Raw genomic sequence first — 22,990 nt, 5'->3', positions numbered from 1 at the left:
GATTTCACCTTTTGTGGAATTGGACACTCCATATCTCTTTTCAGCACTAATGTTCACATTGTAGAATTCCTTGGCAAATGCTGACCAAATCTATTAGCAGTGAGTATCTATGAATGGGCTTCAAGATCAACAGGGTATAACATTGCCTCCCAAATCTAGATACATTTTTTTTAACCAAGACTTTAGGAGTGTTTTAAGACTGCACAAAGGATAGATTCATTGAACAGTACATATTATCAATAATATAAAACTACTCTGCATGAAAATAGGGCATATTTCAGATCTTTTTCATCAGTAAATTAAAATATCTATCTAGCGTTTTTATTAATTTAAAAAAATTCACAACGTATATAGTTTTTGTTTGGACTCTTGCTTTGGATTTAGAGAGTACATCTTCCAAAGTGAATTGAGGTCACAGTTGGTTTCTTTGGGTCAAACAAGTCTAGATTACTTGGTAAGTAGCAGTAAGGTGGTGTTGTCTTTGTTGTTGTCTGAAGTATTACCATAGGAATCCTGCGTTATTTACCAGAGAGACTGATTGGAAGAAACAAAGCGCTAAAAGAAAACACTAAGATTATTCAAAAAGGGAGAAACACTAGATATTATCTAATAAAATCCTACCAAAATGAGAAGCCCTCTTGAAAGATGTTCTTCTAGTGTCTGCCTGAATCATTTCAGGGAAACAACAACCACAAATGTGTGCATACCTGATCTGACTGAATCCGAGCTTTTTCTTGGATAATACTGTAGTTTGACTCTATGATATTGTTTCTACCTTCTGCTTCTGAAAAAAACACTTACAATATTTGAAGACTGTTACTGCGATCCTTGCTGGTCTAGTCCCTCACAGTATAACTATTCCCATGTCCTCATTTGTTCCTTTTTGAGGCATGGTGTCTTTATCCTTTGCTAAATGGAGGTCTAAGTCCAGAGTGACCCAGGGTCAACAGCAACTGTCTTAATATGCAGTTTCAAGAGTGGAAGAGAATAATCTGGAAGTGGGACTCTATTTATCCAAACCAATGATTTTCAAAATTTGAATCCTCTCTCTCCCATGAGATGTTTGTAATTTACTCATTTATTTATATTGAGTTGTAATTAACATACAATATTGTATTAGTGTCAGGTGTACAACATACTGATTTCGTATTTTTATACACTATGAAATGATCACCGCAATAAGACCAGTTACCATCTGCCACCACACAAAGTTTTTAAAATATTGACTATATTCCCTATGCTATACATTATATCCCAGTGATTTATTTATTTTACCAGTGGAACTTTGTGCTTCTTAATCCCCTTCACCTATTTTATCTGCCCCTCACCCCTCTGCTTTCTGATGACCAACAGTTTATTCTCTGTATCTGATTCTGTTCCTATTTTGTTTTCTTTGTTTTCTTTTTTAAATTCTACATGTAAGTGAAATCATATAGTACTTGTTTTCCTCTGTCTGACTTATTTCATTTAGCATTGGAGCACTTATTTTAAATGCATATCCTCAGAAATTGGTAGATCTGGACTGAATATGAATATTTAAGAAAGCTTGCAAAGAATTCTAACCTGAATAGTCTAGAAAGCATACCTGGAGAAGCCTTAATCTAGACTTATATTAAAAAATAATATAACACCCCCTGATTACTATTGGTACCATTAAGCTTAAAGTAAACTCAGTGTGACTGTTAAGCTAAATGTCCCAGTCGTATGCTTCTGCAACTGATAATTTCATGGTAGATTTGGAATTTCTATTTTTCCTGTTAAGAACATTAATTTGGGCCTGGCAGTTAAGTCTGTTGGGTAAAACAACTGAACCTTGATTCTGTCATCTGAAACATTTGCTTCCCCTGCCAAAGCTGCATCACTTACAGATTTGATAAATGTCCCTTCACCTAAATCATTGATGAAAATTTATAAGGCTAAATAGAGAATCTTATGACATGCCACGAGATACCTCCCTCCAAGGTGACAATCGTTTGTTAAACAACACATTTGGGGGTAGTTATGCATTTATTGAACTGCTCTATCACTTAACACATTTCTCTATTTTATCTACAAGCATGTCAGACCCAAAAGAATTTACAAAGTGCTTTACTGGAATTCTGATAAGCTGTGTCAATACTAGTTACCCACTCTCACAGATCCAGCAGAGAGAGCTCTGGAGGGGAGAGCAGTAGACAGTCATTGAGCATCAAAGTCTTCAGAATGAATTGTCTCATTTATGACCTCCTTCTGAGATGAACTTTTTATCTCCCACGAATAAGGATACAAAGGCTTAGAAAAGTTAGATAAGTACATGATGTCACAAAACTAGAAAGCAAGAGGTCCAAGTGCCTTCTTGTATCTCACCACTTACCAGCCCTGTGGCATTATGCAAATCTCCTAATATCTCTGCAGTAAACATATTTCAAAATGTGTACTCAACTCTGAGTAACTGGTGATGCCCTGAATTCTGACAATTAATTCACAGTATATTTAACGGAGAACCAGGATAAAAATGCTTAAAATATGCTAGCAGTTTAGCTATCTGTTATTTAAAAGTTCAAAAAAGGCAGTCTAAATCTAGTATGGTTGCTCTGTTTTATACAATTCTCAAGAGCCTGGATCCTGTCCATCTTGTTTCTTCATCACACATTGCCTCCAATCTCAAGATCAACTCATTATTCATGATGGCTGCTCCAAGCTTTAATTTTTACAGTCACATTTCAGGCAGCAGAAAAAAAGTAACGGTGAAGAAAAATAGACAATGCAAATTTATCTAAGGAAAGGACTGGCAGCTGCTACATAACATTTCATAAAACATGTATATCTCAGTGTCCGAAAGTTAGTCCAATAGCCGTATCTTGCTGCAAAGAAGGCTAGAAAGTGAATTTGTAAATTCTGTATGCCCATGTGCCCAATTAAAATTAGGTATTCTATTACTATAGACTAAAGAAAATGGATTTTGGAAGACAACTGTGATTCTCTGTGACAAATATACTATAAATATATAAAAATGAGTTCAGTTTCATATACTTGTTTTTAGTGAACCCTAATGATTCCTCAAAGTGCTTTAAATATGTTCCAGAAATGTCCTAAGATTTAACACACTCAGTAATTAATTTATTCATTCAGTCAACAGACATTAATAAAGAGGCCCAGACATCACACTAGACATTGGAGTCTCAAGATTCAATACAAGATATAGTCCCTATTCTTAAGAATAAAAATTGTATTTTTGTGTGAAAAAAAAAAACATTGTGAGAGAGATAGACTTTAAACAGATATAATAACTTCCATAGCAGAATTATATACAAAAGGACCCAGGAGAAGAGTAAGATTAAATTAACCAAAGCCTGAAGATTTGAGAAAGGCTTCAAAAAGGTAATATTTAAACCGAACTTTAAAAGACAAATGGATTTTTACCAGAAAAAAAAAAAAAAAGTAGTGAGAAAAGTACTCTGGGTCAAAATAATAACATATGCTAAGGTGTAAGGAAGTAAAAAAAAAGAATCATGTTGTTAGAGCAACCTGCACAATTCCACGTAAGTACAATGCACAAGGAACAGAAGTGGAGAAGGAAATGGGGTTGGAGCTGTTAAGTAGGTACAATCTGGTAAAATCCATGAATATGATTCCAAAGCTATTCTATAAGAATGAAGGACATTAAAGACTTTAAATAGAGAGTGACATGACATTATCTGTGGAGTTTCCTGTTGGGCGAGGGTTGGTATCATGAGTGGAACGTTGGAACCAGTGGCAGACTGGAGGCCCGGTGGTTACTGCACCAATCAGTAATTCCAACGAGAGACCCTAGGTGTGGCAAAGGGAGGGGATGAGTCACAGAGAGATCACTCCTGTTGGCTCCTCATTTATCACTGGCGTCAAAGTTCTCTTTACTGTTTACTTAGTTCCTTCCAGTTTTGAAATCATTCTTTTTTATGGGAGGACAGGGACTAAATAGAAGTCGTGAATTCTTCCAATGTTTCTATCATTTGTACTCCATTTGCTCTTAAAAAAATATCATTTCCCCCTCGGTCTTTTTTCTTTTTCTCTTACAACAATTGCTTCAACAACTGGAAATTATTAAAGCTAATTATACACAAGGTATTATGTCAAGGGCTACATATAAATTATGTAGCATTAACTATACCTATACCTATAAATGCCTACCTGTGAGGCAAGTACAATTATTGAGAAAGGTTAAGTAACTTTTCCAAGCACACCCAAGTGGTAAGTAGTGGAGCTTAGATCCAAAACTAGCTCTATGTATTAACAACTAGATAACAAGTTTGTCGATCAACATGCAGGTAGTTGCTTATTTACTAATGGATAACAAACAGACATCAGCCCATTCTACTTACGAGCTTTTGGATAAGCCTGTTGTTTACCTGTGACTCCTTTACTGTGTGTGTGTGTGTGTGTGTTTGTGCACTCATGTGGTTGTCTCCACTGCCCTATGTGTCCCTTCCTCCACTTCTCTTGTACATCAAGAAGATTCACCGGAGAGAATCCCACGTCTCTTCTTAGAGGATGGAAGCTTATGTTCACTCACACTAAGTTCGTTTCTTCTTAAATAAGATTTTACCATAATGTATACTTTGTCTTATACGCAGGCATCCAGCTTACAGGAATCAGAGCATTTTTAATAAAGCTCACTTTCTGAATTTTGTTAAGATTCATGGAATTGTGCTACTTATTTTTTAGCTGAAATATATTTGAGATAAAACAGTTGTAAATTTAAGGTATATAACATGCTGTTTTGGTGTATTAAGTTGATTAATTAATTAATATGATTGCCATGGTAGTAATACTTAGCATCTCTATCACCTCATATAATTACAATTTCTTTCTAGTGGTTAGAATAATTAAGATCCAGTCTCTTAGCAAATTTGATGGTTGTAACACAATATCGTTGTCTGTATTCTCTATACGGTACATTAGAGCTCTAGGACTCACCATCTGTTGCATGTTTGCATCCTTTAACCACTGTCCCTTTAAGATATGGATGCATCCGGGAGAAGAGAATTTTCACCGAGCTTCCTTGGTTAAGGCCGAGGAAGTATCAATCACAGTAGAAAAGCCCTGTCTGTGGTATATATTGCTGAAACTCCGGGGAGGTAGCTACTCTCATGAGAACCCTAACTCTGACATCTGTCCTCTGAACAAGAGGAGAGAAGGCTCTGTAAGACCTAAAGAGGGAAAGAAGCCCGGATGAGAGCTCCAAGCTCCCTGAAGGCTCCCAGCTGAGTGGCACAGAGCAGGGGAAGCTTCCTCATGCCCTCTGGGGATTCTAGATTTGACTTAGTTTAAACCTAAAGTGATTCACAAAATCCAAACTGACTTACAAAATTTGACATTTGCTAGATTACTCTTTCTGCCGGCATGCAGAATGTGCTCTTGAGGTAGAAATTACATTCAGTTTTCTAGAAACATAGCAAGTTTCTTTTCTTGGGCTCCCTTTGTTTGCAAGTTTGAAAATGCATATCAAAAATGATAAAATTAAGGGGTTACTATTACAAATAAAATAACCTAAAAGAGTTCTTGACCACAGGGTTGTTTTAATTGACCATTTTTTTCTATTTTTAAAGAACTGAATTATCTGTACACCACAGCCCATCTGTATTGAAAAGAGCATAATAATTAAATCATGTGGAAATTAGTACTATGAGGAAGCCAAGACTATTTGTCCTACTTGTGAAATAATGAACATGTCTTGTTTGCAGCCCTTGCCATTATAATGTTATTACATAACCATTTAATTAAAGTTCTTATTCTACTGCTAAAACAATTGATCAATATCCATTTCCATCCTCTGATGGCTGGAGCCAAAATGATACTATTGTAAATGAGCCATAGACAGGTAATGGTCATTTTGCATTGATACATTTAAAGAAGTTTCCCTGGAGCTTCTAATATCCTTAAGGGATGGGACAAAGTATCTATACCATTCTCCGTGTAGATGAGAATATGCCCTTTAACATCCTCTGCCCTCTGTAGCAATATATTAACATTTGAGAGAGGTTACCAAGCAAATTTTCCTGTAGAATTACTCCCTACTTACTTTCTCTGGGACTAACCCCATTGAGAAAGTCCTGTTTCAATTCTAAGCTGAGCAAACACTCATTCAAATAAGCCAGGTGATGCCTGAGCCATGAAGGACTGATTCACTGATGGTTCTGTGTTCGGGGCTCACTTTGAAATAAGTGTAGTTCTTGTTATCAATGGCGCGTGATTTACATGGAGAACTTAAGTTCCATACTCGAGAAGAGGTCAGCAGAAGTGCAGTTACAATAGGAAAAGAATTGGAGAAAAAGCAGGTTACATTATAGCACTTTTACTTCAAAGGGGGAGAATGTATTGCTTTCCTTTATTTAAAACTTTATATATTTTGATTAAAGTAGATGATGTAAAGTATATTGTGTATAGAGCTATACTTATATGTGAAATTATACATTTTTCAGAAAAAAGATGCCTGTTATATGAATAGTTTATTTGCATTTTTTTGATATTAAGTCCCAATTACATGCCAGATGCTGTAATACAGCAGCAAAATGGTAGTTGTTGTAGTCACTGATATTATTCACACCCTTTCACTTTCCTATCATTAGATGGTTCCCTGTCGGGGGCTAAATTGTGGGTCCTCAAAATTTAGATGTTGAAGTCCTAATGCCCAGTACCTCAGAATGTGACTGTATTTGGAGATGCAGCTTTTAAAGAGGTAATTAAGTTAAAACGAGGTCATTACAGAACCCCAGGAGGGGACAGTTCTCAGTCCTTGTCTTGCCAGAAAGAAAAGAATTCAGATGGGAGATTAAAGTGTTGTGTAAGGGTTTATTAGCAAAGTGAAAGTTAGCAAGCAAAGTACACCTTCGAGAATTGCAGGCGGGCCAACCCGAGAGAGGATAAAGGCCCCGCCCCTCCTTTGCTTCCCCTGTCTCGGATCCTGGCTTAGGGCCATTCTTGTGATTGACTGACAGCTCACACCCCTTGAGTGCTTAGGCATGCCCATCTCCTTTGCACGTGCTCTTACCCACGATGCACACAGAAAAGCTCAGGGGGGTGAGGGGAGGGGAGCCCAGACCACAGTGCTAATTACATTATAATGAGCACTGGGTTATGCTACGTTGGGTCCTTCTCTCTACTGCTCAGTCGCAGTGCCCGGTTCTAACCCACTTCTTTGTTGGCACTCATTTAGGGAAACTAGAATTCTTTGAAGCCCCTTATCCTGAGTGCAGGTGTACCGTTATCTTCTGGATTGTTCCCTCCCCTTTCTTCTCCCCATACCTGGTGCCCCGTGCTATCTAACTGCCTAACAATTAAGTTGAACCTAAGTCAGTATGACGTGTCCTTGAAAGAAGAGGGGATTAGGACACAGACACACACTGAGGAAAGACCACTGGAAGATGCAGGGAGAGCACAGCATTGGCGAGCCCAGGAGAGAGGCCTCGGAAGAAGCCAACCCTGCTGACACTCTGATCTCAGACTTTCAGCCTGAAGAACTGTGAGAAAATGAGTTTATGTCGTTTCAGCCACCCAGTCAGGGGCAGTTTGTGTTGGCAGCCTTAGCAAACTAATTCAGGCCCTGTGAACTGAGAGCATTAAATTGCTGGTCTGTCCAGTGTGTTCTTCCCTTGCCGTGGTGGCGGTGTTCCAGAACACCAGAAAAACTGGCAGTATTTCAGGTGGTGCTGCTCGCCAGCGTCGGTCCTAGAGGGAGTTTGCAGAGTATAATCCTAGTGACTTGCAGTGGTGTAAGCAAAAAATAAACTTTTCGTTCAAGCTATTGTGATGGCTACATGACTCTGTCAAAACCATTAAAGTTAGCAGATTTTTTTTAGTATTTTTAAATTGAAGTAGGTGTACAATATTATGTTCATTTCAGGAGCGCTACATAATGATTTAAAATTTGCATATGTTATGAACTGCTCACCACAAGTCTAGTAACCATCTGTCCCCATAAAAAGTTATTATATTATTGACAATATTCCCTATGCTCTATATCACATCCCTGTGACTTATTGATTATATAACTTTATCCATTTGTCTATTGATGGATACTTAGGTTGCTTTCATACCTTGGCTATTACAAATAATGGTGTAATAAACATATTATAATACCTCTTAACCCACTATATATTTCACCCATACCACATCTCCCTCCCTTCTGGCAACCACTCATTTGTTCTTTGTGTCTAGGAGTCTATTCTTAATTTTGTTTTGTTTTGTTTTGTTTTTTGACTCTACATGTAAGTGAGACCATGTGGCATTTGTCTTTCTCTGTCTGACATTTCATTTAGCATAATACCCTCTAGGTCCATCCATGTTGTTGCAAATGGCAAAATTTTTATTTTTTATGGCTGAATAGTATTCTGTTGCTCACATCTTCTTTATCCATTTGTCTATTGATGGATATTTAGGTTGCTTCCATATCTTGGCTGTTAGAAATAATACTGTAATAAACATTGGAGTACATAAATCTTTTCAAATTAGTATTTTTGTTTTCTTCAGGTAAATACCCAGAAGAGAAATTGCTTCATCATACAGAAGCTCTATTTTCAATTTTTGGAGGAACTCTTATACTGTTTTCCACAGTGGTTGTACCAATTTACAGTCTCACCAATAGTACACAAGGGTTTCCTTTTCTCCAAACTTCAACAACACTTGTTACTTCTTATCTTTTTGATAACAGACATTCTGACAAGTGTGAGGTGGTATCTCATTGTGGTTTTGATCTGCATTTCCCTGATAATTAGAGATCTGAGCATCTTTCAATGTGCCTCTTGGCCATCTTTATATCTTCTTTGGAAAAAAGTCTAATCTGCTTCTCTGCTTATTTTTTAATCAGGTTGTTTCTTTCTTTGATGTTGTTATATGAGTTCTTTGTATATTTTGGATCTTAAGACTTTAACTCCTTATCAGGTATATCATTTGTAAATATCTTCTCACATCCAGTAAGGGGGACTTTTTGTTTTGTTTCTAGTTTCCTTAGCTATGGAAAGCTTTGTAGTTTGATGCAGTCCCATTTGTTTATTTTTACTTTTGTTTCCCTTGCCTGAGGAGACAAATTCAAAAAAAAATTTTTAAGATGGATGTCAGAGCGCATACTGTATGTTTTCTTCTAGGAGTTTTATGGTTTCAGGTCTTACATTTAAGTCTTTAACCATTTGGGGTTAGTTTTTGTTCATGGTGTGAAAAAGTAGTCCAGTTTGATTGTTTTGCATGTAGCTGTCCAGTTCTCCCAAACCATTTATTGAAGAGGCTGTCTTTCCCCCAGTGTATATTATTGCCTCCTCTGTCATAGATTAATTGACCACAAAATGGGTGAGGCCTGGCCCCTGGGTGGCTGGCTGGGAGGACCAAGGGTCCTGGGGCTGATGCCAGCCCCACTGGAAGGTAAGTCCCTGCACTAAAGCTAGAGGAAAAACTCTGAAATGGCATTTGCCAGTACCAGTGTCCTTGTGGTAGAAGGAGCCTCAGGAAGGTTCTACAAGATCAGAAGATGGATCTGACCCAGGCTCCTTTCAAATTACTGTCTCTGTATTAGGACTCAGAGTGTGTGAGAATTTGAACATGCAGAGCAAAGTCTCGGTTTCCTACAGCCCTCCAATTCTCCTGTACGCAAAGCTTACCAGCCTTTAAAGCCAAACATTCTAGGGGCACCACCTCCCAGGGGCAAACATTCTAGGGGCTCTGGGCTGGAGAGTCTGATGTGAGCTCAGAACCCTCCCTCCTTGGGAAGAATTCCTGTAACTGTGATCATCCTCATGCTCGTGGTTCTCCCACCCTGGGGGATGAGTTTTGATTTTACTGCCTCTCTGCTCTTCTTACTCATCTCCTTGTGGTCCCTACTTTAGTCGTGGAAAATCTTTTCTGCTCATCTTCAGGTCATTCTCATAGATAGTTGCTCTGTAAATACTTGTCATTTGGGTATACCTATGGGAGAAGGTGAGCTCAGGGTCTTCCTACTCTGCCATCTTGGCCTGAAGTTAGCAAATATTCTTTAAAATCACTCAGTCGTATTTATGGTAAGGCTATGGAGGAAAAGTATAATTTTACATTTTCACAGTAAAACAACTTTTGTATGAATCTCAACCATTTCAGACACAGAAATGGTAAACATTTTTCTACAGTTCTGGAAAGTTAATTATTAGAAGGGTGACTGATACAGTCAGGCAAAATTATTAGAGCATGATAAAACAAGGATCAAAATCCACATTTTCAACTACTTAAAAAAATACTCTATTTTTATGCCTCTTTAAGAAGTTGAGTTTACAATGGAAGAAACATTCAAAGCGGGTAACAACTAAAACTGCAGTATTTCATCCCCTATACTTGTATCTCTCCCCCAAACTAAAATAAAACATATATTTTTTAAATTTCTTATTATATAGTATAAGCAGTTAAAAATAGAAGCTTTGAAATTTCAACTTTTAAAGAGAAATAAAATATGCTTGTCACTATTTAATTTCTATAAACATCATTTATCTAAAAGTAAGGAGAAATATCTTTATTTCTGTTTCATCTCTGATCTGCCCTTAGACTCGCATGACTACTAGTGTCTTCTGACTGCTTCACAAGCTAAATTTGAATTAATTCAATTTGATAAAGATTTACTAAGTCCCTAGATGGTATATGTTCTGTGCTAGACCATAAGATCCAAAAAAAAAAAAAAAAGGTGAAAACTAGGCCTATGAATTGCAAACTTATTAAGTTAAACTATGAAACTCTTTGCACTTCTAGATATGAAGCAGTTATGTAATGACTGAGAACATTATTATTTTCCATAATATGAGATTAATCAAAGGATAAAGATTTCAAAGGGCATGCATAACAATGGATAGAATTTTATGTTCACACTTAGAATAACCAGCATGTTTAAACATATAGTTTAAAACAGATTGAGCTGCAATGAAGATTTTTTTAATAATGAATTTCACCCTGTCTTGGAAATGCCTAAATTAAAGATGAAAACTAACTCTTGCTTTATCTAGGCCATACCCTGGGGGAACAGCCGGATTGTTCTTCACAATTTAATGTCTTTGATTTTGTGCAGTCTAACTCCATATGCTTCTGGCAGTGGGGTTTCCACAATGTCCTTTGCAAAAGACAATCTTGGCACAATTGATCTCACTGTCAGGAAATCTCTGAAGATATTCTGAATAATTTCCTCATTCTCTTAATCACATGTCTGTGACAATTCCCAGTGTAGAGCCACACAGTATGTTAAATAATGGTAATAACAAAAGACCATCGTGTTCTTTTGTTAATAGTCAGTGGACTAAAGCATTACTAGCAGGTGCACCCACCATAAGCACCATTTCCTATATCTGTCATCAGAGAATAAAGAGAGAAATTCACTCCTATAAATTACCTTTCTTCCCTTTAATTAAGATTTGCTTGTCTTAATGGAACAAGAAAGTCACTTAGCAGTGTTTTGGATTGTCCACAATCCAGAACTAATTACAGAGTTTAAATTGTGGTGATTAAATTACTTAGATCAGGGCTTGAAAATAACAGCCCATGAACTATATCTGTCCTCACACACATGTATTTTTTATGGCTTCTCAGCATTTCGTTCCTTATAGTCAGTTGGCAGTATTGAAACTTGGGGAGACTTTTCAAATTTGACTTTCTGACTTTTATTGAAAAAAACAAAGGAAGAGAAGAGAAAAAGCAGAAGAGAGAAAGGGGAGGGAAGGGGAAAGAAAAGGGGAGCACAGAAGCAGAGAGAAGAGAAGAGAGGAGGGGAGAACCTATGAGGGCTTCTGAGTCAGCACCGCCTCTTGGTAACGAGAGGCCCTTCTGAGTCAACCTCTTAAGAAGGCACCTGCACCCCTTATGTTTGCTATTCTCCTCCCTCTCCTTTATTCCTTAACTTCTGGCCCATTTTACCTGTTTTTAGAAACCTACCCTAGCCCCTGTGGTCATTTAATTTGTGGCTCTTCATTGAAGTGAGATTCCAAGCTCCTTAGGCAAACCCAGTGCCTAATACAGCGTTAAATCCACAATAAAAGTTATTTGGGCTGAAACGAACTGTGTACAGAGCTGAAGTCTCATCCAATAGCTCACATGGATTTTCATATCAATTTCCATTAGATGGAGTTCTTAGTGTCTTTTTATTCATTCTTCATTTCCCACTGTCAACAGCAAATAGCACCTTTATCTTGTACTCGTCTTAACCTCGTCTCTACCGAGCAATGATTGGAGTGGCCTCCTTTCAAAGATGCCATTTCCTCTGAAGGCTCCTCCTGAAGCCAGGAGCCCTCAGCCTCCCAAACCAGGATATGATTCATCTTAAATGAGTAAAAAAATAAACAAGGTCATCATAAGGTTACTCTGGCTGTAAAACTGCTGTTTTCCCTCATTATTGAGGGCAGAAGAGCTTTAGCCCCTTAAGTTTGCATTATTAAATATTTGCTCAAGAATTGTGAACCAACTTTCATTTAACTTGCTAAGTAAGACTTTTTGACTCATTCAAATTAATCAGTTCTAAGCAATTTGAAGCCCTAAAATATAATTAGACTCTTCTCTCATTACTCATGTTATCTTAAACATACAGCCTTCAACTAAGTTTATAGCCTATGTTGTAATCCTCATTAAACTTAAAATAAAAATAAAATGTCCTGAATTCCCATATCCGAATAGCTATAAAATCCAAATATTGTGTGATTTTACTCTATTAATTATACAATGTTTAACAAGTTTGGATTTTTTGGAGGGGTTTTTTTTTTGTATGTTTGTTTTCAGCATTTGGGGTGCTAAATTATACTTCTATTGGTTTCCAGAATTTGGAAGGTTTTTTTTCTCCCATCACAATATATTTATTTCACTATATTCTTGAGGTTTTCATTTTTTCCTACTGATGCAATTCTTTTTACTTCAATTCATAACTCATAACTCTAAAAAATCACAAGACATTTAATTTTTTAAAACACATTGATCCTGCTAAGCTTTTATCTTAATTACATAAACTTCAAGATTTATGTGCATTTTCCTCTAAAGAATCTTTCATTTTTCATATATCTTTATTATTTTAACATGGTTACATTTTGCCAAGATCTCTTCTTAATATGTTTTTTTAAAGATAAGTATAAAAAGAGAACTAACTAGATAGGAGCTCTTAGATATTTTAGAGCTGATATTATTTTCATGTCTTTCATTGATTTCTTCTCTAGTATTTCTCTTTGCCTATAATCATCGCAGAAGCGCAATTTATTCTGTGTAATTACTACAGCTACAATTGCCGCTTTTAGTTTTTGGTTTTTTTTTTAACTATTTGTCTTTTTTCCTTGAAACTTTTAATTCACAAAATATCACTTAGTCTCTAACTTCTAGTTTCCTTTCTAAGCACTGGCTAGGTTGGTTTGGAAGCCCACTTTAGCCACATTTTTTTTTTCTCTTTTCCGTTGCCTTTCTAGAACCTACATACTCCTGTTTGTTTCATTTAAACTCAGTTTAAGAACACTGAATGCTGTCATTAATTTCTTATTCTATTTAGCAGGCTAGAGTTATTTCTGGTTGAGGGAGTAAATGTACTATATAATTATAGTTGATCAAATGTTTTATAATAAAAGTTATAAGAAATGCTTACTGAATATAAACTCAGCCACCACCCCCATTAGATTAACTGGTAACATTTCTGCTACACACCATTTTCCATCTGGCAAACAGTGAAAGGACTTAGAATGGCTCAGGGTCATCTTAATATATGAAGTAAGATAACATAGAAGGAGAGAGTAAGGACTATATTTTTTTCAACAACTAAGATACATGATTTATTTTTTTAAATAATAATTACATCAAAATGTGTTCTCTAAGGCCTGAAAAATTAATCAACTTACTCTGTAATCTTAACCAACCTTTTCTTTTTTGGAAATTTTACTTGTAATAATCACATTGTTGATAGCTTTCAAACTAAAATTTGGAACAAGTCTAACAAGTCTAACAAGTCTGACAAATAGAATTAGATTTACAAAGAGAGTAGGACAAGATCATTGAAATCAGAGTCGTGTCTTATATTCCAGAATGGAAGGGCCCCACCGTAGAGAAACTTCACTAAGCAGAGTGAATGAATGTTCCTCTCAGCATGGACAGGCCCGGCTGGCTTGGATCTTTCTTTCTCTCTCTGCTTCTTTAAAGAATAATGGGGAACAAACATTACACTTTTCTTTTTCCTGCAAATGCTAACTTCAGACCCTTTCCATTTTCAAGCTTGGCTAGATACTTCCACACTTGTTTCAGCATAACATATACAATATCGCATTTGTAGGCTCATAATGAGCCCTGTTCACTTGGAATATAGGAAATATAAACACAGGTGTACCTCAGAGATACTGAGGTTTGGTTCCAGACCACCACAATAAAGCACATATTGCAATAAAGCAAATCACATGAATGTTTTGGCTTCCCAGTGCATGTGAAAGTTATGTTTACACTATACTGTAGTTTATTAAGTGTGCAATAGCATTATGTTTAAAAAACAATGTACATACCTTAATTAAAAATACTTGATTGCTAAAAAATGCTGTCATCAGATGACTGATCACAAATTACCATAACAAATATAATCATAATAATCATGATAAAATTTGAAATATGCTGAGAATTACCAAAATGTGACACAGAGACATGAAGTGAGCAAATGCTGTTGGGAAAATGAGGTTGATAGACTTGCTTGATGCAGGATTGCCACAAAGTTTCAATTTGCAAAAAACAAACAAACAACAACAGAAAAAACCACACAGCATCTGCAAAATCTAAGAAAGTGAAGCACAGCAAAACGAGGTATGCAGGTAACCTGCTGCCAAACTCTCTAACCAGTTATTTTCATAAGCTCATTTTTTAAAACTATCCACTATTATAGAATAGGGCCAATGATGAATCAAATATGTAAAATTTTCAAATACCTCATCATAATTCGAGGGCTTTTTTTTTTTTGGAAACAAGTTTAGAGAATAATATACAAATATCCTTGAGTTCACTACATGAAGCAGACAAATAGTAATGATTTCTTATATTTGTCTTATATCTTTAAATAAATAAAAAAATATTACTGATAAAGTTGAGGCCCATTTATACTTTATTCCTTGGTCTCATTTACCTCCACCCCAGCGACAAGCACTATCATAAACTGATGTCTGTTCTTTAGTCCACGTTTTAATATAAAGAAGGAGGAGGAGAAACAGAAGGAAGATTTTTAAATATTGACTTTCTTTTTTTGTTGAACATTCACTATGAAGCAGGGAATCTTCTAAGTGTTTCTAATTGCTTTTCACATGTTAACTCATTTAATTATCAAAACAAAGGATTTTATAGATGAGAAAATTAAGGCACAGAGAGTTAAAATTGCACAAGGTCACATAGATTATATATTCTAGAAGAATATACACCCAGCCATTCTACCATATACAGAGGCATGTGTATGCTTTAATTATATTTAATATCATTAAATTATGTTTAGTATCATTTTAGTATCATTTTCTATGGTTTAATACTTGTTTTTTAATCAGTGTTTTACTTTTGAGGTACATTATTTTTTGTTTTGTTTTGCTTTGTCAAAACAAGCACAACGATGTAAATATTTTTAAGAAATTATTTTGTATGTATCTAATAACAGAATTTCTGGATCTAGTGAATATATAGTTCTATTTTTAGTAAAGATGATTCAATTATTCTCCACTGTGATTCTGTTTATAGGTGCATCAAATTTCAGAGTTTTCTATTTATCCCAGATACTTCCCAACACTTAATACCATGAGACTTATTTCTTTCTCATTTACGTACGTGTGAAGTGGCAATTAAAAAAAAATATTTCCTTTGTTATGAGAAAGATGGAAAATTTTGTTTTTCTAAAATTTTCCTAGTTCTGTACTTGTCTCAATCATCTTTTGAGTTATTGGTCTCTTTTTCATTGCTATGCAAAACTTTTAATAAATTCTGGATGCAAATCCTTTGTCCATTGCAAATATATTCTCCCAGTTTGTCATAGGTTTCTAAGTCATCTTTTTATGTTTCACATATATTTATTCTTTTGCTAGTTTTAATAAAATCTAATCCATTACACTACTTGTAAATCTCAAACTGTAAGAAATAAGATGGAAAAAAAGCTTAGAATCATCCAGTCATTTAGAGGATATTAGCTCTACCACAAAGATCAGCTCAGAATAATTCTTTCTAACAAGATCCTCCCAGATTTTCTAGGCTAATCTTTACTTAAAGCAAACTTATTATAGATGTGAATCATATCTGCATAATCACTTCATAACAACACTTAGATTAATATTTGATTGAATAATTGGACAAATTGACACAAAACACTGACCATCATACCACATGTCTCTCATTTCAGATGACCTGAAGATAAATACCCATTAAAGTATGTTGTAGGGGAGGGAATATGGATCATTTAGTAAAGAAATAAGGCAGAGAGTAATTTCTGGTAAAGAATTTTCCGTATGACTACTGGTACACCAAATAGATCCATGACTTACTAATTTTTTTGTTGAGGGAGAACCCATGAGCTTGGTCCAAAATAGCATATGTTTGTAAAATAACTCCTGGCAGTCTCCTTTGCCAGGAAAGAGACATTCAGCAAATAAGGAGAAAAGGTCATACTCCACAAAGTTTATTTCATAATTGCCCAAGGGGAATGAATAATGGACAAAGATGCCAGAACAATACATTCAATTTCCTGTTGGATATTCCCCCTTAGATGATCCACAAATTCAATATATTTAAAATTGCAGGAATTATATGTCACCATTCTATTGCCACCCCCATCATAGTTGTTCTCTCTCTTTCTCTCTCTCTCTCTCTCTCTCTCTCACACACACACACATGTCCCTATCTCTATCTTTACTTCTATCTCCTTAAGTTTTCCTTATCTTTTAAAACGGCACCAACATCCACGTCAATCCTTAAATTAGAATTCTGGGAATAAGTGTTGACTCTGTCTCTCTCACTCTACTAATCCAATTGGTTTCCAAATCCAGTGAATGCTACCAGGTAAGTCTCTCTTTAAAATGCCCTCCTACCCATTTTTGCCATCTTAAAGCTACTAGCCATGTCATATCTGTAGCAGGGGCAGTGCTCATTATTGTTTGTCTAGAGCTGGGTTTAATCACTTTATGGAGATTACCACATTTAATTCACAAAGTAATCTTGTAAAATAGGTTCCAAATTATCTTCACTTTATGAGATGTCATTCATCTAGTACACGGTACAGCCAGGACTCTAACTCCAAGCATCCAACACCAGAATCTTCATTCTCACACACTTCAGGCTGTCCTGTTTTCTCATCTCAGTGTCTGTAGAAGCCCTTTGACTGCCTTCTTCCTCCTGCACTGACACCCTCCAAACTTTTATACATACTGCTGTCAAAGCTAAATCATCTTACTCTACTTCCTAAAAATCCCACAATACTTTCACATTTTTTAATGTGTAGAATTCATCATCTTTTCCAGGTCATTGAGGTCAGCCATGCTTGGGTTTTCTCAATTCAACCTCACATCTCGCCATATTTTCCCTAATATTCTCTTCTTGAGTGACGAGGGTAACTTGAGTTACCCTCTTTGACAGAAATGTCTTCCTTAATCCTAAGTATGAATATAGTTGGAACAGACTAAACTGCTAGAGCAAAGAGATCCAAAAAGATAATGCAGTGACCCAACTGCAATAGAAGCTTTTCTTTTTCATGCAGTAGTCCAGGGTAGGTGTTTCGGTCTGGGACATGAAGGGATACAGCTCTTCTCTGCACGGTTATTCTGAGTTCAAAGCTGACAGTGGCTCTGCCATTGACGCACGGCTTCCAAGGTTGCTGTCATTACCACCATCACAGTCCGTGGGGGATAGAAAGTTGTGGAAGAGTGAACTCCCAGTTTCATGGACCATTGCTGGAAGTAGCATGCATGCTTTCTACTCATTCTCCTTTGGCAAGAGCTTGATCAGATGATGTCATGTCTCTCCGAAGGGCTGAGGTTTACCGTCTTTGGCTAGGCAACTATAGACTAGACGCAGCTATATTGCTGCGGAAGAAAAAAACATAGGTAACAGTAGACAGATTTACCACATATGGTTAACTCTTATTTGTTCTTAAGAACGCAGATCATATGCCATCTGCCCCAAAACATCTTTCCTGATCCCATCAGCTGTGGGGGAGCATCCCTCTTCTGTGATCTCACAGCCTACTGCCTATCGATAAACCATCCTTCCAATTAGAGAGTGAGTTTTTCGATGGGAAAGACCTGTTGTTGATCTCAGTATTCTCAACACATAACACGTTGCTGAGCACATAATATCGTTCTCCAGAATATAAATTGGACTGAATTAAATTAAAATGAAATAATATGGACTGTACCAAGATTGAAAAAAAAAAAAAGGACTGAAAACTATGAGAGGCCAGTGTTATGGAAGCCAGGAGAAGGAGCAGCTGCATCAAATACTTCAGAGAAAGTAATTATGTCTGAGAAAATGGTTTGTAAGTTTCAGCTAACGAACAGAGGTAAACATGTAAAGGAGCGAAGAAAAGGTGAGATAAAAAGTGAAACTAGGTGACAAAAAAAAAAATCTAAGGAGGATTTTGTTTTGTTTTTAAAATGGGAAGTCATGACTTTCCCAAAAGGTACTATACGGTATGGAAAATAAACAGCTTGCTCTATAATTGTTCCCAAGTGTCTCGGCTTGGATTCAATTATTTTATACTAAGCATAAATACCATGTGCCCTCAGGTATTCAAGGATAATGATGTCCAATTTTTGTTTTCTCAGTTGTCAAAGAAGTATACTTTCTAAACTAGCTGAGCAGAAATGTAATTAAACAAGCATATTTTATTACTGGAATCAGGGTATTTTGAGTTTTCAAATGTGTTTCAATTCTCAAAAGACAATTTTCCCAAACGTTATATTTCTTCTTGCATTCTTAAGCTAATTTTGATAAAGAAAATTTAATTTTTATCTCTTTATTAGAAATTCAATGTTTATATCTCTTTGTTAGCATCAGTGCACCATAAATCATAGGAGTGATGCTTACCTCTGCTCCAGCAAAGCTTGTCTTCACATGTGTCCAAAATAAAAAACATTATACATTTTTTAGCCTTTTTGCATCTCAAAAATGAGAATCCTCTGCAATACTCTGCATATACTTTCTTCTTTTCCTCTCATTCTGGCCCCCCTAGAACCAGGAATGTAAAAGCAAATCCTGCTGAGATTGAAAAATTTTGAGAAAGTAGAACACCCAACTCTGGAGCATCTCCCTTCTTATTACTCTTTAGGTATCACTGTGTTCAAGAACAGGAACTTTCAGAAGGAGTGAGGAGATTTTGTGAATATCAGATGTTTTAGAGCAAAGAAGACCTTGGGATAGTCCAACACTGCAGATGTCTTTTTTCTTTCTTTCTTTCTTTCTTTCTTTCTTTCTTTCTTTCTTTCTTTCTTTCTTTCTTTCTTTCTTTCTTTCTTTCTTTCTTTCTTTCTTTCTTTCTTTCTTTCTTTCTTTCTTTCTTTCTTTCTTTCTTTCTTTCTTTCTTTCTTTCTTTCTTTCTTTCTCCAGTGTTCTTTGAGCCTGGTTATGCACTCCTTCAGCCAGGGTTAAGATTCTATCCTGTGTGTTTCCATAGAACCTTGCATTAATCATGAAATATCATGTAACACACTTCATTGGAATTATCCTTGGAACCCATTTGGCCCAACTTAGGCCACACATCTACCCCCTGACACGAAATACATACGGCTGTCTGGGTGGGGTTAGAATTCTTAGACAAGGATGATCATGGACTAGAGAGGTGTTTACTGTAGGGACAAAATTCTAGTCAGGACTAGGAAGAACACATGTTAGGATTGTGCATCCGAGTCTGCAGTTAAGAGAGTGTATTAATCATCTGCACAGATTTTGTTTTATTTAAGATATGACATTCCAGAAATATACAAATTAAAGATGGCAAAAGAACAAGGCTTGAGAAGTAGACTGGGAATATCCTAGGAGAGAAGATTCCAAAGGTGAAAAAATTGTGCTTTCTGTCAATCTTAAAAAAAATTCTCCCTCTTTTTTTTTTTTTTAATGCAGCAAATCCTACTAAAATGAATAGGTGTCACTTCAGTAAAGCCCAAAGCCCAGTTTCTAATTAGCTGTCTAAGTTTCAGAGAGATGAGAAAAAGAATTTCATGAGTAATAATTAGCAAGAGATAAAATTAAGCTAAGACTTTTTTAGTTACAAAAAAGGATTTTCCCCTTATTTTTTTTTTACAAAGATGTGGATTTATAATTATAGTTCAAAGTTTTACTATAATCTTTCTTCAAAGTAAATGGCCTTAAACAGACCAATCAAATAGTTCTCATTTTTTAACAGCTTTATTGAGATATAAATCACATACCATAAAATTCACCCTTACAAGGACACGATTTCGTGGGTTTTAGAGTATTCACAGAGTTGTGCAAGCATTACTATTATGTATTTTTAGAACATTTCCATCACTCCCCCAAAGAAACTTTGTAACTATTAGCAGTGGTTTCCCTCTTATCATCTTCACATGCCTGGACCCAGTTCTAGGAAGCCACTAATGTACTTTACATCTCAATAGATTTGCCTATTCTGGAAATTTTATATAAATGGGATCACACCATATGTGGTCTTTTGTGACTGGTTTCTTTCACTTAGTATGTTTTCAGGGTTCATTCAAGTTGTGACATATACTAATACTTTATTTTTGTTGCTGAGGAATTTCCCATTGCATGGAAATGCCACAGTCTACACACTCATCAGCTGATGGGCATTTGGGAATCTACACTTTTTGGCTATTATGAAGAATATTGATAAGAACATTTATGTACAAGCTTTTGTGTGGACATGATTTTTCAATTCTCTTGCATATATACTTAAAAGTAGAATCACAGGGCCATATGATAACCCTATTTTAACTTTTTAAGGAATGGCCAAACTCTTTTCCTAAGCAGCTGCACCATTTTGTATTCTTACCAGAGATGTATAAGTGTTCCAGTTTCTCCACATCCTCAGCAATACCGTTGGAAGTGCATTGTATTATGATTTTGATTTGCATTTCCCTGATGAAAAATTATCTTAAGCAACTTTTCTTATGAGTTTGTTTGCCATTTGTATCTTTGGAGAAATGTGTATTCAGATCCTTTGTCCATTTTTAATTGAGTGTTTTCCCTTTTTATTGTTGAGTTGTATGAATTCTTTATATATTCTAGATACAACTTCATTATTAGATACATGATTTGAAAACATTTCTTCCCACTTTATGAGTTTTCTTTCTTGATGGTGTCCTGTCCTGTCATTTGAAACACAAAAGTTTTTAATTTCACTGAAATCCAAGTTATCTATGTTTTCTTTGAATATTCATACTTTTGATGTCATGTCTGAGAAACCATTACCTAAACTAAGGTCATGAAGATTGATGCTTATTTCCTTCTGAGAGTTTTATAATTTTAGGTCTATGATCAATTTTGAGTTAATTTTTGTGTATGATGGTAGATAAGAATCCAACTTTAATTCTTTGCATGTGAGTATCCAGTTGTCCCAAGAACATTCACTGAAAGAATATTTATCTCTTAGCTGAGATATTTATGGAAAAGAATCAGACAAATTATTGATATCATTGATAATTAGAAAGATTACTTTTAGAGTTCATAGGAAAAGAAGAAATGTCTGGTTAAAGGTCATTAGACTCTTGGCTGGCAGTCTTCTGGATCTCTAGGTTAACACTTTCCTAGAAAAAACAGCAGGCCCATTATTTTCCCTCAGAAATTACTTATGCATTTCATCAGAAATACAGTTGCTTCCCAGAAGGTGGTTATCATATGTATCACCAAAATAGTTTATTTTCCAGTTCAAGTTTAAAAAAACATTATTAGACCCTAGCAAAAGAGAGATACCAGAGTTCCACCAAATCTGTGCTTTTGACTAATAAAAGTTCTGATAAAATGTTTGTATCAAAGGAAAATATAAAACTTCATATATTGATGTGACATTTACATTTAAACCAGTTTCAGATACTAGAAAAAAATTATTATAGCAAGTATGAGTGAATCTCTTTGCAAAAAAACAAAAACAAACAAACAAAAAAACAGAAATGTTTTCAGTCATTCAAACAATCTCTAGCAAAATTATCAAGGTCCATCTCCTCCTTTTTTGGTTGTCCAGATAGGTTAGAATCCTGGGGTGGTGTAAAGGAACAGACACCATGTATTTTAAAAATCTGAGAGATTTTTTGTTGTTCTTGTTATTGTTTTGTTTATTATTGTTGCTATTGTTGTGTATTTTTATTTGAACCAGTCATTATCCCAGTCCAATCTGGACTCCAGAAACCTGTGTTTGCAAGGATTGTGTAAACCAAAATATTATAATATTTAAACAATTCTATATTTTCCAAATCAGAGAGACTGATTTCTAACAGTCCAATGATGGAAATAATAGGAATATTCTAAATCCATTTACTAGATACAAAAGGAAAATAGAGAAGCCATTATGCAAATGATCTCCATACAAAGGCTTTCAGAGTCACTCTGCCTAGAGAAGATGATATATAATACGGAGGAAAGGAGAAAACCAAAATGGATTTGGCTCACTTGATTTTAAGTTTAATGTTTCATTAATGTTTGTCTTTTGAATGGAGATTAATTTATCATCCTTTTAGTCACCTGTTTGGTATATTTGTATTTCTGGTAATTATTCCCACATTTTTGGGCAAATAATTGTCACTTATAACAAGAATATAAGTTTCAGGAATGTAGGAACTTGATTCCTTAGGAGCCAAGAACTGCTCTAATTTTACTCGTCAACTCCCTTACTCAAAAGTTTCTTAAGATCAACTTTATGAAGTCTTTTTTAACTCTGAGAATGAACAAGTCTATTTTTGAAAGATATTTGCTTTCAAATCCTGTCTAGAGTGAGTAGCATCAATTCCAAAGGCATGGCCTATCCCTGGAATCTAAAAGGAAATGGAAAATGGAAATACATGTGTGTGTATACGTATATATATTATTCTTAGTTGTTCCT

Source organism: Camelus bactrianus, chromosome 2 (genome assembly GCF_048773025.1).
Source record: "Camelus bactrianus isolate YW-2024 breed Bactrian camel chromosome 2, ASM4877302v1, whole genome shotgun sequence".
Lineage (NCBI taxonomy): Eukaryota > Metazoa > Chordata > Mammalia > Artiodactyla > Camelidae > Camelus > Camelus bactrianus.
Note: the sequence above shows the minus strand (reverse complement) of the source record.